Genomic DNA, 18,816 nt, shown 5'->3' with positions numbered 1-18,816 from the left:
TCGTAAAGTTTTCTATTTGGAAATTATTCAGTTTTCTTTTCTCTTAACATATTTAATGGCCACCCGCAAAAGCCGCAGACATTTGTTGTTGTTGTTTTCGTGCCAGACTTATGAATATTTTTGTTAGATTGTTCGGGGCTGTTTCTTTTTTTTTTGGGCTTTGGCTAATTTGTTGAGCGCTCAACAGCGCACATTTTAATGAATTTTTTAATATTTTAATATGCAACAACGATGAAAGAAGCAACAGCAACAACACAACTCAGCTGGAAGCAAAAGAGGCGTTAAATGTTCTGCAGTTCTCAAAGTACCGTTTGTTGTGCGTTATGGTTTGTTGACTGCCGGCGACAACTTCCGACGCACCAGCAGCAACAACAACAACAACAACACTATGACAACTGGAAAAAGGCCAACAACCAACAACAATAACAACTGGACGCAACATTGCGGGTGCTTTGGGCCCACTGTTCAGCGGGAGAAAGACAGAACAAGAGGGGGATAGAATTGGAAATTATTTGGCGCGTTCTTGTTGTGGTTCTGCAGAGCGCAAAGTGTATTTAATTTGGCAGTTAATTAAATTTTCTACACTTTTTTGTTTTGGCCAACTCATTTCGGTGGCGGCATCTTTCAGTGCTGCCCTTAATAAACTTTGATTCGCAGCGGGAAATCGGGCGGTGGCCTTCCAAAAAACAATAGCAAGAGGACAAAAACCACTTGCTAATGACCTCAAATTGGCGACTGCAGTGAAAAGTCATCAAGCATCAAAGTGAGTCAATAACACCTGAAAACTCAATGGTAGCAACAAAGCAATAGACTGAAATGAAACACCTGCTGTTTGCATAATTTTATTCCCAAAAACTCAATGGCACCCGCTTTGTCCCCCCGTCTTTGCCATATTATTCGCATTTTCATTAATTGGAATTTCTTTGGTTAGACTCCTGGGGGTTTTCTGCCAAAAAAAAAAAAAAAACAACCACAACAACAACTGCGAACACCGGTAGCCTCGATTATGGGTTTGGCTTTGGTTTTGGTTTTTTTTCTATAATTTTTTTTTTTGGTAGTTTCTGTTGTTTGTGTCGCGCCTGAATGCGGTTCGATAAAGCCAGACAATGGACAAATCTATTAATAAAGTTATGAAATTCGCAATTGTGTTCACAAAAAAAGGTGTGTTGCCCGTTGGGACAAAGAAAGTACTCGTAACAGTAGCAATTGTAACAAAGCAACAGCAATTAAGCTTTTCAGCTCAACATTTTCGACTTTTATGGGTCAATTTATGACAAAGCTAATATTGAAATATAGCGTAAAATTTGGAATAAATTAATTTTGAATTATTTTTTGGAAAATTATTCAATTAATAAGAAATAAAGGTAAGAAATTGAAATTAGATAAATTAATTTAAGTTATTAATGATACAACTTAAGTTTTTCAATATTTATACACAATTTATTGACAAATAATAGTTATTTCTTAAATTAAAATATATATTTGATTAAATAGGACATTTAAAAAAAATAGACAAAAAAAAGATAAGAAATTGAAATAAAAAAAATTAATATAAGTTCTTAATGATACAACATTAGGTATTCAACACTTATGCACAGTTTAATAAAAAAAACCATGCATAAAATGATGTATGGGTATTTTATAGTAGCTCTAACAGCTGTTAGTATCTCTCTTTTGTGATCGAGTGCCGTTAATTGCTTCAAGTGCCATAATTAACGCATCATTTGAGCTAAAAGCGTTTCAATTCGTTTGATTGCATTGCATTCCATGTGTTTGTTGAAGTAAAAGTAAAAATTCGAGTCAATTTGTGGCCACACTTGAAGCTTTAGTTATTTGTTTGCTTATTTATTAAATGTGCCATGGCAACCACCCAGTGAACTAGCCACAAGCAAACCATCCACCCAACCAACCACCCAACCACCCAAAACACTCAAGTAGCCAAAGAGACACACGCTGAGAACACACACAAACAGACAGACAGCGTTTGTGTGCTAACAGCTGTTTGGCCATATAACAGACGTATAACAGTGGCGGTTATAACAGCAAGCGAGAGCAAAAAGTAAACAAGAAGCGCAAACCGGCTGTTGTTGTTGCTATTGCTGTTCGATGTCGCTGCAGTTTTTACTTCCGTTAAAGAGCGAGAGAGCGAGAGCAATGCAAAGAGAAACACTGCAAAGAGAGCACTATGCTATGCTACTACTATTCAGTACTAATTTGTACTACTGCCGAATACTACTATTTTAACAGCTGGTGCTGCTGTTACTGTTGGTGCGCTGTTCGTGTGCAAGTATTGTTGTTTTTTCATTCTTGTTGTTGTTTTTGGACAAGCGGAAGCACCACCAAAGAGAGGCCGAAATGACAACGACTTGAAACGACTCGGTCGACTTTGGCTTCGGGCCGACGACGACTATGCGAAAAACCAGTTAGCTGCTTTGGCAGTGGCGTTGGCGTTGGCAGCAGCAATTGTAGCAAAGCAACAGCAACAGCAACAGCAACAGCAACAGCAGCAGCAGCAGCAGCAACAGCAGCATAGGCAGTAACAGCAACAGCAGCAGCTCCAAACTCTTGGCCAACTTGGCGCATGAGTTTCAGTTGAGCTTTGCCAGCCAAAACGACAACAACGACGACGACGCTGCGTTGGGTGCATCTCGAGTTAAGCTCTCAGACTCATTGACGAGTTCGCGTCGCGTTCAATTCAACAATCAAACTAAACACTAAACAACAAATCAACATCAAAACAACAACAACAACCTACTACCAACCAATCAACCAACAAACAAACAAGTTCTAGACAAGCAAACACAACAAGAAACAACAAAATACAAATACGAAACGGTAAATTTTGCAGTTGCACAAAACGTAAACAAATACAAAACAAAACTTGCTAATTAATCAGAGAGAAAGAGCAGTAACAAAACCAAAAAACAACAAAAAAAAAAGCCAACAACTCCGGGAGGCCATTTCGCCAACCGCCCGCTCCTGTTCCCTCTTCACTCTTCCCTCCTCCGTCCCCTCTCCGAAACCAGTTTGAGGCACAGAGCAATAATTAAAATAAAATAACAACAACAGAGAAAAGAATATATATACTATATATATATGCTATGTATAACTTTTAAGTAACAGCAGCAGCAGCAGCTTTAGTAGATTGCATTAAACTTAAACAAAAGGGCAGCTCGTGCTTGACAAAAACAAAAACTGCAAGTGTACGATAGTGTTATGTGTGTGTCTGTGTGTGTCTGCGTGTGTGTGTGTATTTGTGATGACTGCCTTCTAAACAGCCTTGAAAGCTGGCTCGCATCAGGCAGCCTCTGCTGCACTGTCAACCGAGCAACAGCAGCAGCAGCAGCAGCAGCAACAGCAGCAGCAACAACACGAAACAACAAAGCGTTCCACAAGTCACAACAAAAGCGGCAGCAACGTCGTTGCTTAAACAGGCAAAAGAGCCACATCAAGAAGAGGCAGAAAGAAGATAGAGGCAGAGGCAAAGCCAAAGCCAAGCGATGCTAGGAAGACGCGCAGCTGACTTTATGACGTCGCCAGTTTGGCGTGTTAACCTGGCCAAGAGCAGCAGCAGCAGGCAGCAGCAGCTACCTGGCTAGACATGAAACCTGGTGTTGTGTCTATCTGTTGCTGCCTGCTTTGCCAGCTTGCAACTGCAACACATACGCACACAGCACACACACACACACACACACATGCTTGCAGCTTGAAAAGCGCTTGAGAGTTAAGAGAAAGAGTGTGTGAGAGAGAGAGAGAGAGCGAGTGAGAGAGAGTTGAAGAACAACAAATAGATGAAAAATGAAAATAAAAGAAAATTCGCTTTTGTTTTGATGAGTTCTTTCCATAAATTCTGCAACAGTTGCCCCCATGCAAACCGATGCGCTACAAATTTTCAGCTAAAAGCCTAAGAAAAATAGTTAAAAGGCGCGCAAAATTTCTACTAAATGCAAGTGTGTGTGCGAGTGTATGCGTATTGTATGTGTGTATGTGTGTGTGTGTGGAAAAACCGGTTGCAGTTAAGTTTTTTGCGCTTGGCGTTTTTTTCGCGCTGGGCGAAAATAAATAAAAGCGATTAACTTGAGACAGTTTTAGTAGCCAGCCCCCAAATCCACACACAATGCAAACTCACACACACACACAGTTTATACACAATAGCTGCAGTGGCCGGCAGTTTTTTGCCATATATATTTCTTTTTTACATATTTGCAACATAAATCTGCAGGGCATAAACTCCACTCGGAGTCGAGTCGGAGTCAGAGTCGGAGTCCAGCATCTCTTTTGTAGCTTTAGCTTTTGCTACCAGTTATGCCATATATATTCCAAATGATTATTTGCTTAACTATAGTTTAGCTTCTTTTTTTTGCACTCTCTTTCCATTCCCATTGTTTGCCTGTTATTCATTTGCCTTTTTTTTTGGTTTCTTTTTCACGTTTTTTGCATCTTTTTTTTGTCTATTTTGCAGCATGATTTTCACACACAACTGGAGGTCAAAAGAAATGAAAATTGTTTAAAAGAATTTCATAATTTACTTTATCAGTTCAGTTTTTTTGTGTGCGAGTGTTTGTCTGTGTATGTGTGTAACTCTGTGTGATTGTGTGATGCCGACAAAAGTTCAAAATAATATAAATAATAAGTTTATTGTGCATTTCTGAATTGTGGCTTTTGTTTCTAACGCTTTTTGATTGTAATTTATGTGCCCCAAAAAGGCAACGCGCAACAAATTCGCAACAGGCCAAAGGAGAGGAGCTGCCCCAATAGACAAAGCTACTGCTGGAGAGAGGTGTCTGATTAGGCAAACGGATTTTCATTAATCACAGGTGAGTTGTTAACTTGCACCACAAACTAACTAATCGATGCTTTGCATAATGTGCAAAGGGAATTCCGAAGAGACGGAGAATTGTGTCTTGGACAAGAAATTCCCAAGTGTGGCTAATTGCATTTTGGCTGAAAGCATTAGACAAATTGCAATTGCAAATGGTTCTTTAGTTGGCTGCCAATCGCTTTGCTGTCGAACGTTTGTTTGACTACTTAACTGCTATTTATATTAAATATTTGATAATTTTGTTTGCAGACAAATTGCAAAATTCCATTCAATTGTCTGTCTGCTATTTGCTCAGTTCTTAATGGATAATTTCTTGGCAATCTCATGTTGTATACGTACATACATATAATATAATATAGTAGGTTGTTTGCTGATTTATCATCAACGCTTTGGGGCCCGTCTTTAATCAGCGCCTTTAATGCCTCATTTGATGCACACATTAATTACTCAAATGACTTTCATTACGTCGTATATTGTTGTTCTGTGGCACCTCGGGGACGCCTCGGGGAGGGTGTTAAAAATGTTAAATTAAATGAAATTGAATTGTTGCTTGCGGGCGCTTTAATCAATTCAATTCAATTCAGTTCATTTCAAATTCATTTCAACTGTTTGCAACTGTCTAATCGAAAGACTTTCAATTATGCGTATACGTAATGCGAGCATTTTGCAGGTGTTTAATTTCCATATCGCTCACACGCCACGTGGGCTAATTGCTGCTCTAAAACAGGGGGAGGCAAACAATACGACGTGGTTTGCATTATTAAAATGCCGCACAGTCAAAAGATGTGTGAAAAACAAATCAATTAAAATCTGAATGTTGTTTCTGTTTCTATTTCCATTTCTATCTGCATTGCTTCTGATTATTGTTATTGCTTACGAGTATGTTTATATTTATGCTACTCGGTTCTCTTTCTCTTTCTGACTGTCAACCCGCGCTCTACACCTTTTGCAATCTGCATAACAATGGCCTGAAAGCTGCTTAAATGCTGCCATTTCAGAGGCAACAACATTTTAATTAAAAATCGTTTGCTGCGCTGCGTTTTCGGGGTTCGTTTCGGATTTGCCGTTTAGCTTTGCTTCGCTGTTGCACGTGTGCGACAAGCCCCCACTCTCTCTCTCTCTGTCCCTCTGTGCCACGCCCCCGCTCTGAAAGGGGGCAACACACACACACAGCCACACAGTCAGCCGTCGGCTATAAATGTTAACAAGCATGCGAAATTTGCATAAAATGTGCGCGTCTCATTTTTCGGCTTGGATATTCAAATTCAAATTCAAAAACGCAAAACGACTCAATTTTTGCATTTCAAATTTTTCCGTTTTTCTGTTTTGTTTTGTTTTGCTTTTGCTACGCAATGAAATTGCTGTCCACACACACATGTGTGTGTTTGTGTGTTGGCAATTAAACGGCCAACGAATTAATCATACTATGTATGAAACGTTCCAAAAATTTTCAACTCTACTGTCGATAGGCATTTTTAATAGACGCGAAAAATATTTATGAAAAATATGCAAAACGCATGTTTACGCCTGATTTATGATAATTGCGAATTGTTCAAACTTATCGCCAATACATACAAATTGCAGCTGAGTTTTGTGTAATTTTGCATAATAATGGCTCGAATTTATTGTTTATAAATATTCAAAATATTTTGTAGGCTATGAAATGAGTTCGTGGAATTTCTGCTGACTAAAATATTTAATATGTGTTGAGTTTGTTACTTTATTGCACGACATTGTTTGCTGACATTTGAAAGAGTTTATAGGCATGGATTTGACAACAATATTTTGCGCAGTTCCTAAAATATTTCAAGTAATTTCACTTAAAAATTTTTGCCAGAGTTTTTAGACAGATTTATTGAATCTTTATTATTGAGTGTTAATTGTATTTATTCACAATGTATTACATTGCTTAAAAATGTGTTAATTAAAATATTTAGCTGTATTTCAAAAATATGTTTTGTGTAATATGTTATTTGTAACATTTAAAATGTCATTTAATTACTGAATCCTTTCGCATTTTCTTTATAAATTCTCCGATTAAAATACGTAATATATGTTAGCAAAAAATATTTTGCGCTGTTTCAAAATATTTCAAGTAATTTCTCATTTAAAATTTTGACTAAAAGCTGGATCGATTTAAGCTATATTTATATTTAATATTTATAGTTGAATGCTCAATTTTATATATAATTATCCCAACTTTTAGCTATAACTATTAAATATGTTTAATGCAGATTTATACAGCACTTCATTTCATGGAATTCTTTCGCATTTCTTTTATAATTTATCATACTGAGATATTTTATATGTGTAGAATAGAAATTATGACATTATTACATGACATTAAAAAGAATTTATAGGTTTGATTTAAGCAAAGAATATATAAAAATAGATTTGAGCTTAAATTATTGAATATTTGTAATACAATGCTAAATTTAGTTATTCATAGTATTTCCAATTATTAGCTGTAGCTAATATGTTTTACGTCGTTTTGTAACATTTATACATACATCAATTAATTGCATGCCTTTCGTTCGCATTTCCTACTCGCTTTCAAATACTTGCATTTACATTTATAAAATCATCCGAATGCCACGCCCACATGTTCCGCCTTCATTGTCTGATTACTTCATTAAACAACTCATTAAAATCCACTTGAGAAATTTTGGGGTAATAATTATATGGAAATCCATTTAACAATTGGGCGCGATTCCAAAAATGTTCCAATTGAATGCCGCATAATTGAATTAAAACTGCGCTAATAAAGGCGTTCGTGGGCGTTGTATTTACATTATTAAATTATGGCAGCAGCTGAAGTTTCTTCTTTCCACGTTGTTGCAGTTATGTTAAAGTTTTTTTTTTCCATTGCGCTAATTAATTTTGCATTAATTGAAATTCAATTGCAATACAGATAAATCAACAAACATTTGCATCCGTCGATTCAATTCAATTCGATTCGATTTATGTTCGCATGTTCTGTTTTATTATTCCAATTGCAACTCAACTCAAAAATTGTTCATAAATCATTGGACTTATTGTTGGGGTTAATTAAAAAAAAAGAGAAAGAGAAAAAAACGCAGCTGAAATTGCGTATTATGTTACCGAGGAGTACAAATTGAAGTTTTGTGTGCCGAGTGTTAAATTGAAGTTAATTTTTAATTATGGCCACAGAACGCACACGTTAAATTGCCTTTTAAAATTCAATTTACATTTCGGTTCCACTCTTGGCCAAGTCATCATTAATTTTGTGCTGCGAGGTGGGTGTAAAATGTTACGGAGTCAAGGGAAGCAAGAAGGTTTAGAGTTAACATTAACATTATCGATGGTGTAAAGTGTTTAAAGAGCAAATTTAATATGTTCAAAGAACTTTAATGAGCTTTTATATTTGTTCGAAAGAATTTTAAAAGAACATTAACATTAAAGTTTATTCGATTGTATCAAGTCCCTTAAGTGCAAGTTGAATAAGTATCAAGAGCTTTGAATGAGTTTAATGAGCTTTTAGAAAAAACTTTAACAGAATGTAAAGCATGAACTTTTGGAGTTAACGTAAAATTATTTTCGATTGTATCACGTTCTTTAAGAGTGAGTTAAATAACTTCAGAGAGCTTTAATGCGCGTTAAAAGTCGAATAAAGTGACCGAAAGCGCATTAAAAGAATGAAAGAAAAGTTCAAAGCAATTCAAACCATTCTTGAAATATCTTTTGAGTATCGATAAAGATCGATCAACTAACTAACTAACAACAAACTAGCTAATGAAATGTGTTGACTGACTTTATAAGAATTTAAATACCTATGCACTAAAATTTAATTTAGTCAATGAGTTCTTTCAGAATCTATATACGAATGCACTTATACTAAAATTTCATTAAATAATGATAACAGATCGAGTTCCTTTATTATGACCAACGCTTTTGAATCTCTTGCACAGTTTGAGAATCTAAATATAAATGCACTTTTACTAAACTTTAATTGACTTGATGATAAAAGATCAAGTTTATTCTTTATGACCAACTGCTTAGGGAACCCTCGGTTTTAATTCTCTTGCGCAGTTTGATTGGGCCAAAAGCGCGTAAGAAGAACTTATGGTTTATACTCGTAGTCTTCTTGCGACTTTGCTTGCCAACAATTACGCGCATGTGCGTAAGACTCTGTTAACTTGGGCACTTGGCTTCAAGCTTCGAGCATCGAGTTTGCTGCTTGGGCTCTCAACAGGAAGCTGCGTCGCTTGGCATTTAAAAACGTATTAATTTTGACGCGCCAGTGTTCGAGATGTTGCTGATGTTGTTGTTGTTGTTGTTGCTGTTGCTGTTGCGTGTGTTGTGGCTGATGATGGTATCTATAGCTGCGGCCCGGACTTACAGCCGAGAGTGATATAAACGCGAATAAGTTACGTCAATTTTTCTGTGTGTCTGTTTGGCTTTTTGGGATACATTTTCGAAAAAGGTCTACAACCTTGGAGTTGGCCAAGTGGCAACTTTGGCTTTGGCTTTGGTTTCGGATTTTGCTTTTGCTTTGACTCCCAAAACTTTGACGTTTGATGTGGAGTTTTGCTTTGCTTTGATTATTGCCATTAATTAAGTCGATGCTGTAAACGAATTGCTTTTCACGTTTGACAAATGATGTGAAAGAGAGCCGCAGATTCTAATATGTGTGCACTGCGTCGTGTATTTGACTAAGATGCGTGTAAAACTTAGCATAAATATTACAATAATCTAAGACTATTTGATGCTAATGAGTGTGGGGCCCATCAAGCTGATCATTTGATATGACAAGTTACCGCCGGGAGACAGAACCAAGTTCGAGTTGGAGCCAATGACCCAAACGCGCAACTGTTAAATAAACGAGCAATTATTAATGCGAACTCAACTCGATCTGCGTCTTTGTTGGTTTCTTGTCTGACTTATAAAACATTTCATTACACGATACAATTGAGTGAACGCCTTGAACTTCCGCTTAAAGAAGTTCAAATACACAAAGAGAGAGAGAGAGAGAGGGAAAGAGAGACAAACAACGAGCAGAGGAATGACAGTCAAGAAACGAAGACAGTCGTTTTATGCTGAGTTGTGGCTATCTATGTGTTTGTGTGTGTGTGTGTGGCTCAAGTTGAAGGCATGTTTCACACTTCAGAGCCTATCGGCGGCCGCAAAAAGCCAAACAAATTGTAAAGTCATAGGCAACCCAAAGGCAAAGGCAACCACGATGAAGACGAAGCGCAGAAATGGCAAACAGAAACACAGCAACAGCAACAGCAACAGCCACAGAAACAGAAACAGAAACCAAGTCCAAGTCCAACATGGAGCTGTAGCTGGTCTTCGAGTGGCTGACTGGCTGCAGCCAAAGTTAAGCAGTACAAAAAGGCTTTTAATTTTAATTTGCATATGGCAGAACGCGCTCGAGCAGCGCAACGAACGAGCCAGCAGATACAAAGTATTAAGTAAGTATCTGCTAGATACATGCATCGCAGCAAGTACTTAGAGAGCGCGGCGGCCCTTGCAATTTCAAGTGCCAACTTGTGGAAAAACAGCACGGCACAGGGCAACAACAATAACATCAACAAAACAACAACAACAACAACAACAAGAGAACAAACAACAACAACTCAGCTAGCAACTTGGACTTGCCCATGGCCCATGGCCTGGCAAAAATGCAAGTTAAATTTAATTTATTTCTTCTGCGATTGCTGTGCTTGTCTAACTCCCGCACTCCTCCCTCTCTCTCCTTTTCTTTCGCTGTGTTTGTGTCTGTGTGTGTGTGTATGTGTGTGAAAAATGGCCAAAGGAGTCGGCAAGTCCAAGTCCAAGTCTCACTCTCTTCTTAAGTGGGGTTCAACTCTAATGACCGCGTGTGAAAATGAAAATGGAAATGCCACAAAGTCGACTTCGTCGTCATCGTCGTCGTCGTCGTCGTCGGCGGCGGTGGCGGCGTTGGCGGCAGCAAGCGTTGCGCTCTGCTGAGCGCGACTTGCGAGTCCAACTTTAACTTCAGCTTCAGCTTCAGCTTAAGCTCTAGACACGACTTGTGGCAGGGCGCAACGCACTTGCCGCCATGCAACATGTGAACTTGTGAAAAATCGAAATTCCAATTCGTTGTTCCTTCTTCTTGTCTAGTTGTTGCTGTTGCTGTGGTTGTTGTTATTACTGTTGGTTGTTGCGTCTGAGAACTGGCAACGAAATGATTTACGCTTAAATAACATGTTGCATGTGGCATGCCAAGTAATGTGTCTTTGTTGCCTGTGCAAAGCAATCATATTTGCCTAGTCCCCCCGCTACACACTCCACTCTCCACACTCCTCCCTTAACCCGTAGCTTAACTCGCAACTAATGCATCTTCTGGTGCTCTCTGCGTGTGTGAGAGAGCGAGAGAGGTGCTGTCCCAAGTGGCATAGCATATTCAAAGCGCTGAGAAATTGAGAAATGGCAACCCGAATCACGAATTCAGGTCAGCATAGAACGTTGTTAACTTCTGTACAAATTATATTCAATTACAGAGCTGCTTTATCAAGATTTCAGCAGCTCAATTACCTCTCGACCCAAACTAGAGAGGTGGTGGCGGAGGGAGGGGAGGGCATTCAAGGGACAATACAGTTTCACAATTCTAGCAAATTGAAAGCAGTCACCTCTCTGCATGAAAGCTGTCCCGAGATCAAGCATCATTTTCATAATTATATAATAATCAATATAGTATACCAGAGACATGAAAACAAAAGAAATACCAATTCAATTGACAACAATAATGAAGAAAATGCTGTGAAATGTGAATGAAAGAATTTTAGATGCTCTATAGAAAATAACTTTTGTGTTCTCTAATGTTTTATTGCTTAATTAGGTGTTAGATTTTAACTTTAACTTTCGTAATTTCAAAGCAATTTAAAGGCAAAAATATGTAGAAAATATGTGAAATATTTAATAAATATTTGATAGAAATATTTTAATGCACAAATATGTGGAAAATATACTCATCATTTTATAAGAATGTAATAAGAAGAATCTTATGTACTTTTCATAAAAAGTTGCATATTTTTCGCTTAAGTTACTTTTCACAATTTTCACATCTTTTCATAGAGTTATTTAATGTATTTACTTCACATATTATATAATATTCCTCTATTGTAAATCCCTTGATTGTAGGGTATAAGAAAAAGATTACTTCGGCACGTTTCAGACAAAACAGCACTCAAAAATACCTTTAAACTGTGAGCTTTTGTTGCTGTTGCAGCTTTTAGTCGGTGGTTTTCCACAAACAACAACAATTTTACATAATTTTCTTTAGTTTACTGAAAGCATTTGCCCAATTTGAATGAGAGACTTGGACTCATCTGTTTTTATTGCTGCCATGTCGAATACTAACATACCAAGTAACCAAAAGAAAAAAAAACAATTCAAACAAAACAACTCAATTTAATTTCTTTAGCTTATGCAAAGATCGAAGCTGCAACGACAACTTCCAACGGCAGCTGCAAAAGAAAATGTTGAAAGAGTCGTAGCAACACAAAAAAAAAGGAAGGAAAAATCTATTGAAATTATTTCGTAATATTTGCAATTTGTTAAAACGTGGCCCGGAAAGTTTGAGTTTGCTTTTGTTTGCCATTTGCTGCTGACATATTCGTTTTGGCAAATATTGTAATTGCTTTAAGGCTTTACAGCACCGCACTGCACTGCACAAATTTTACTGTTGTGGTTGCTCTTGCTGTTTTATTGTTGTCGACAATGTTGATGTGTTATTGTTTGCAATTGTCTTATTTGCTGCTCATCGTTGTTTGATTGCTTGGCCTACAGCATGCCTCTGCCTGTCTATGCGGCGTATGCGCAATTTCTGCAAACAAAAAAAAAACAAATAAAATTAAAATAAATAAATGCATATTATTTACACTGCGCCACAGGCACACAAACAAAAAAAAAAGCGCACAATGTTGACCGGTCAGTTGACTGCCCACAGCAACAGACAAGCATATTTTCATATTTTCCACCAACTGAAAGCCCCCACAACACCAACAACAACAACAACGGCAAACACTAGGTAGGTGTTTCGCCAGCCACAACAAACTCGACAACAACGACAACGACAACAACAACAACAACGAGAACAACAATTACAACAATTAACGTCCGACGACCTGCTGCAAAATGCATTTACAGCCTAAAGTAAATAATTTAATTAGCTGCTGTCGCTGCAGTCACAAAAATTTTAATTCATTTATTCATGTGCACCCTGTACACTATGCTCACAGGGTGTTTCGACTTGTTAGTGCATGTGTAACAGTGAGAATTAAATTAAAGATAGTTTGTTTCAAATTTTTGCAACTTCACATCAAATAATATCCACACTATTTGTGATTTCTGAATTTAGTTGCGATGTGATAAAAAATATAGAAGTTATTTAAGAAATGCATTTGTATGGCAGAAACACTTGCCGAAATCGGGTTTTAGCTTTTTGGTTCACAGTCTGGTATATTTTGTCATTATATCAATCTACCAAATATAGTTTCCGGTATAAGTATTGTACATATTTATATATATTAGTTATTTCTTAATGTAAAAAAAATAGATTGAAATACATCGTTTCTTAGCTTTTTCTAGACGAATTTTTAATGTTGTGTTATTATATGATTATATAACGTTTAATAACCTAAAAAGTATGTTTCATACATACAAGAGAAAAGATGAAATGCATCTTTGTAAATCACTACTTGCTCATATTCTAGTTCTTTGTTCTTAAAGTGCATCTGCAGTTCGTTGTGATCTTAATTTCCTGGTTATGCATTTGCTTTTTGCTGCAGTCTCACAAATATTTTTTTGGCTAAAGCCGGTTTTTGGGGTTTTTTGTTAGTGTTTATTGCACCGGACACAAGCTGCAATTTGGGCCACGCGCCTACAGCTACAAGCCACATACGTTATAAATGTGGCAGAAGGGTAAGGGGAGTGTAAGAGGGACGTAAGTGAGTGAGTGAGTGAGTGAGCTGAGATGTAGTGTGAAAAATGGCTAACTGCATTGGCAGCAGCAATTCGGCCAAAAGTGACAAATACCTCGATACACAATGTGACAGGTACATTCTTTGTTGAGGTTGCGAAATCGTCGCAATCGAAAAACCTACAGACAGACTAGCTGATAGACGACAAACGGACGGACGGATAGACAGACAGTCAGACAGACAGATATGGATAGATATGGTAGACAGTTAGATGGATGGATGGATAGACAGTTAGCTACATATGGGAGACGGGAGAGAAAGATACGACTAGCTGCAGACATATTGAGCTCAGAATTTTGGCACATGTCAATGGCAACCGCAGCAGAAAAATGCCAAAAGCGAGTTCAGCCAAATGGCAAATGATTTGTCAGCAATTGTTGATGGGGTGACAATGACAGCATAGAGAGCACAAGTGGTAAAGAGGGGGAAGGGGAGCTGACAATAAGGTGACTCTGTCTGTGTGTAGTTGAAGGCAATTGCAGTGCAGACCATGCTTTGCATATCGATTCGATTGCATTGTTCGCAAAAGGGAAAATGCGGCAACACCTTGTGACATGTGACAGATGAGATGGCTGAGCTTAGTCGTATGGTTGTTGAGAGATGGGAGGTAAAGGCAAAAGGTAACCAGATGAGGCAGCTAATCAACGCACATATATATTCGATATTCTGCTAATGACAGGCTTTGGCTCTTTCTCACTCTCTCTTCGAAATCTGGTTAGCCAGCTATTTTTGAGAGCAACGAAATACGAGAGAAGATTGAACAGAAATAGAAGACAAAATTTCACATGTATAGAAGAAATCCAAACCGAATAACTAGACTAGATTTGATATAGTCTATTATAGAAATTGAGTGTTTACTCATTTCGTATGCAAATGGTATTTTGTGGCAAGGATATCAATCCTCAGCACACGTGTGCTTAATTCCAAGAGTATAGTCAATAATAATAATTGTGTCTGTGATACGAATTCATTGATTTGCAGTTTGGGGTAAGAGATATGCATACAAAGAAAATAGGCGTGTTATTAAATGAGATATGATGATATGATATGCATGCTTGAATAGTGTACGTAAAATACCTATTACAAGCATTGTAGATATAGAGATTTGAGCTTACAATGGTTACATTTTAGGTCAAGGAAACGGTTCATTGTATGCGGTACAAATATAAGTAGATACATATATCAATACTCGTATTAATATAAAATCAAAAGTTAATTGCTGCTCAAAATTTCCGAGAATTTCAAAATACATTTATGTAAAAAGTGAACTGATTGAGTTGTAGACAAAAGAGAGGCAGCGACAGCTCTTTAGGCATTCAGGCATTCCACCTTCCAGTCCTTATCTTTAGTCCATAATTCACCTCCACACACTGGCGCCCTATTTCCGCATAAGTGGCCCTGTTTTAAGGCCCTCTCTCTGTGTCTGGCCTGCAGCTTATTTCATACACGCACTGATTGGCTCTGGCGATACGAGGCGAAGCATAAACGCAGCTTTTATACATTGTATCTTTAATTGATTTTCGTCAGTCGACTGATTGAATTGGACTTAAATGCGACAAGCGACGCCAGGCAGACAGACAAACAGAAAGACAGACAGTTAAACAGCAACCACGTCAGATATTGTGGGGCAAACCAGAGTCTGATCTCTGACTTCCACCCCGCTTCACTCTGTCGGCATCTTTCTCCGTTTTGCTGTACGAAACTTATCTAACAGCGTCGTCAGATCGTGATTGTACGACAAATGACATTTGACATGTTATGCGGATTTTTATTTTGGGTTCACAATAAACTTAATTGTATGATAGGAAATACTGAAGTTGTTTGTGGTTGTTGCTGCTGTTGCGCCTAATTCGCTCGCCCATTGTGGTTAGACTGAGCTGGCATGTGTGTTGTATGTTGTGTGTGTGTTGCATGCCGCTTGAAAACTTGGCTTATCTGTGAGTTGAACAAAAAAGTGCTCATAAATTTAGCTGCTAGTTGCGATTGTTTAATTGTTCGCAGTTGCATTTGTTGAAATGCAATCGCTGGTTTCATATTGTTGTTGTTGCCACTGCTGTGGCCGATAATCGGTTTAAAAGTGACTCAACTTTTTGGTTGCATTTTAATGGTTGTAGCTGCCGAAAATTATTGTCAATTGTTGTTGCTGGCCATGTGGCTGGCTGCCGCATAAGCCGAATTAATTTCCAACTGTGTTTTTTAGTTTGTTTGCTGTTTGTTTATTCCCGTTTTTTGTTTGTTTGTTTGTTTTTCTCGAAGTTTTAATTGTGCAATTGTCTCGCTTCAACATTTACTATTATTTTTATTTTTGGTAGTTGTGCGCCCGAAGTTCAAGTTGGCTTTTAACAGCTCACTCGCTAACTGGTCTTATGACTTATGCAAGCATGCAGCCAACACTTGGCCAGCGTGACCTCCAGAGCTCCACAAACTTTTTTGGGCCAACCTATGACATCTGGCCAGACAAAAGATCACTTTTAGTTGCAGTCGTCGCTGTAGTTGTTGCTGCTGTTGTTGTGGGCGATTTCGATTTGCCATTATGTATTTATGATAGAGAGCTGCTGCCCCAATGCTCCAGGGCCGCCAGCTGATGTCAGTCGTCACTCAGTCAGTTAGTCTGGCAATCGTGATCGATGCGGCCACCAAAAAAAAGAAAAAAATAGAAAAAACCAAACTTAATGCCGCTTATTGTTTAAAGCGTTTTGAGCGTTTGCCTCTTCCCTTGGAATGCGATCATGTCTTGGCATTTTTTTTCTATGGCTGGCCGCAGGCTAGAAATTGTCCAAAATCAAGCGAAAATCCCTTGGCTTGGCTAACTGATTTGCACAACTGTCAACAACAGTTGCAGCTGCATTATTGTTTATAACTTCAAGTATTATTTTTTTGGGCCAAGTTTGTCGTGGCCCTTTTCAATCGGTCAATTGATTTGCCTGCCAGTTCTCTGCTGCCAGATCGTGGTTGGGTCGTGCCCATTTTGCCAGATAAAGGTTCGTCAACTGCTTGAAGCTCCTTGAGCAATTTGTCGTTGATTAAATTGAAGGTGGGTTTTCGTTTCGAACTTTTGCTAACGTTTTAGCTATTTCCATTTCCTGTGTGACCAAAGTCATTAACATTTCGGCAAGCTGTTTCTATTTAGTAGCAAAAACTTTTAATTTAATTACACACACAGAGAAAGACAGAGATTCGAGTGTATGTGAATACTTGTAGTTGTAGTGCCTGTTAAGTTTTAGCTTCTTAGTGAACTCGGACTTGGAATGTCTTTTAATTGAATTGCCAATGTGTTGCTGCTGCCTTGGGGCACAGAGAGAAAAGGAGAGGGCTCAAAAGTCGCAAATCCAATCTGAGCCAAATCTGTTGCCGTGGCTAAAACCATTTTGCAATGACGATGAAACTTTAAAACGCGCAACCAAATTCGAAATGAAGATAAACATACAACAGTCGTCACACACATGACCAGACGATGTGCTGACTGAAGCTCTGACGTTGCTGGACCGAAGTTCTGACAAACTTGGCTAACCGCCACAGCACACAGGCAGGCAGGCAGGCAGCCAGGCACTGGCACATGCGGCGTATGCGCAATGCACAAATAAATGTCAACTTAGATGACATTGGCGAGAAGAGGCGAGGACGTCGGGCATTTGGCGGGACTCTCATCTCTTTTAGCGCTGAGCCCGCATTTAATAAAAATGAATTAAATTAAAATACGCAACTGCTGACAAAATGTCAAGTGTAGCAATAAAACGCAAGTGCTGGAAAAGGGACGCCGGATAGAGGGCGGGGAGAAGAATGAAATAGTCCGACTGACTGCCATGTGGCACGGGACACGGGGCAACGTTTGCTGAATTGAAACCGGCAAGCGTTCCTAATGAATGCGGGACCGACCGTTGTCAGCCCCGTCACTCGCTCTGGCTCTGGCTCTGGCTCTGGGCACGGGTTGTGCGCAATTTGGTTGATTCTGGGGTCTGGGGTTCTGCTTCTTTGGCTTTCAGAGCAGCAAGCAACAAACACAAAAAATTTGCAAAATTAATTTAACAAATTTTTAATTGCTCATGTCGTTTGCGCGTCCGATCAACGTGTTCGTCAGCTACACTGTGCAAAAGCAATGCTAATGAAATTAGCAAATTAAATGTGATTTGCTTTGCTTTGCCTTTTTATTTAATTTTGCGAGTAACGTCTGCATTTCGCTGAGTGTAACGACATTAACAACCTGCCTTGAGGCCTGGCGGCTGTTTGTTTTTGGCCGCTTCGCTTTTTGCGTGTCTTCATCGGCAGCTGCGATTCAAGTCGACTCAACTCGCAACTCGAAGCTGGCAACTGGCAACTGGGAACTCGCAAAGGCGGCACGGCACGGCGGTTTGCCACAAAACAAGTTGAAGTTTAAGGTCATGAGTGTATGCACACACACGAAGCGAGTGAATGCGGCGCGTATCCAGTCAACTGTCAACATTAAATATGTATGCGGCAACATTTTATGGCGCCTCAAGTTCAAGTGCAACCTGTTAATGGCAGCAAAGCAGAAAAGAGCTAAATTCGCTTTTGGGTTTTGCTTGCTTTTTTCTTCTTCTTCCTTTTATTTCTCTTCTAGAAACTGTGCAACAACGACAAAAGCTGCAGCAGCTGTCAGTCTTGCTAGCTGCCAAATCAGCTTTTCGTTCCCTTTTACCTTTTACCCTTTTGCTTCCCCTTCGTCTAACGCTTTTTTGGGTCCTTTCGATCGCATCCGAACACCTTCTCAACTAGCAACAGCTGCCAAAAATTTTACTTTGCTGACAGGATACTAAAATGAAGAAGAAAAAAAAGGATTTCACCTTAGACCCACGTGTCGTATGTGTAATGCGAGTGTTCAATTGAATGGACAGGCAAAGGCATCAGAAATTGCCATAGCACACGCTGTGTGGCAGCTGCCTATGCATGGCACACAGAGAGAGACTTATGAAAAAGTTTTTATTTCGCAATAAAAGTGAAGAAAGCAAAACGGAATTGCTTGAGCCGCCCTCGTCCGCTTTTAATACCAAATTTATTGATACACAT

The 18,816-nt window shown here is 38.7% G+C and overlaps 1 protein-coding gene across 3 annotated transcripts in view; it reads left to right on the top strand.

The window, feature by feature from the left end:
• Nucleotides 1-2,585: 2,585 nt before the first annotated feature.
• Nucleotides 2,586-18,816, top strand: part of LOC133840869 (putative uncharacterized protein DDB_G0277255) — a 96,150-nt gene continuing 79,919 nt past the window's right edge. For 2 of the 3 annotated variants that reach the window (XR_009894218.1, XM_062272997.1), the window contains exons 1-2: nt 2,586-2,835; nt 4,463-4,817. The gene's annotated coding sequence lies outside the window, so the exon portion shown is untranslated. The remainder of the gene's footprint in view (nt 2,836-4,462; nt 4,818-18,816) is intronic. The other variant, XR_009894219.1, reaches the window with a different exon arrangement.

Source organism: Drosophila sulfurigaster, chromosome 3, assembly GCF_023558435.1.
Source record: "Drosophila sulfurigaster albostrigata strain 15112-1811.04 chromosome 3, ASM2355843v2, whole genome shotgun sequence".
Lineage (NCBI taxonomy): Eukaryota > Metazoa > Arthropoda > Insecta > Diptera > Drosophilidae > Drosophila > Drosophila sulfurigaster.
Note: the sequence above shows the minus strand (reverse complement) of the source record. Positions and strands in the feature narration are given on the sequence as shown.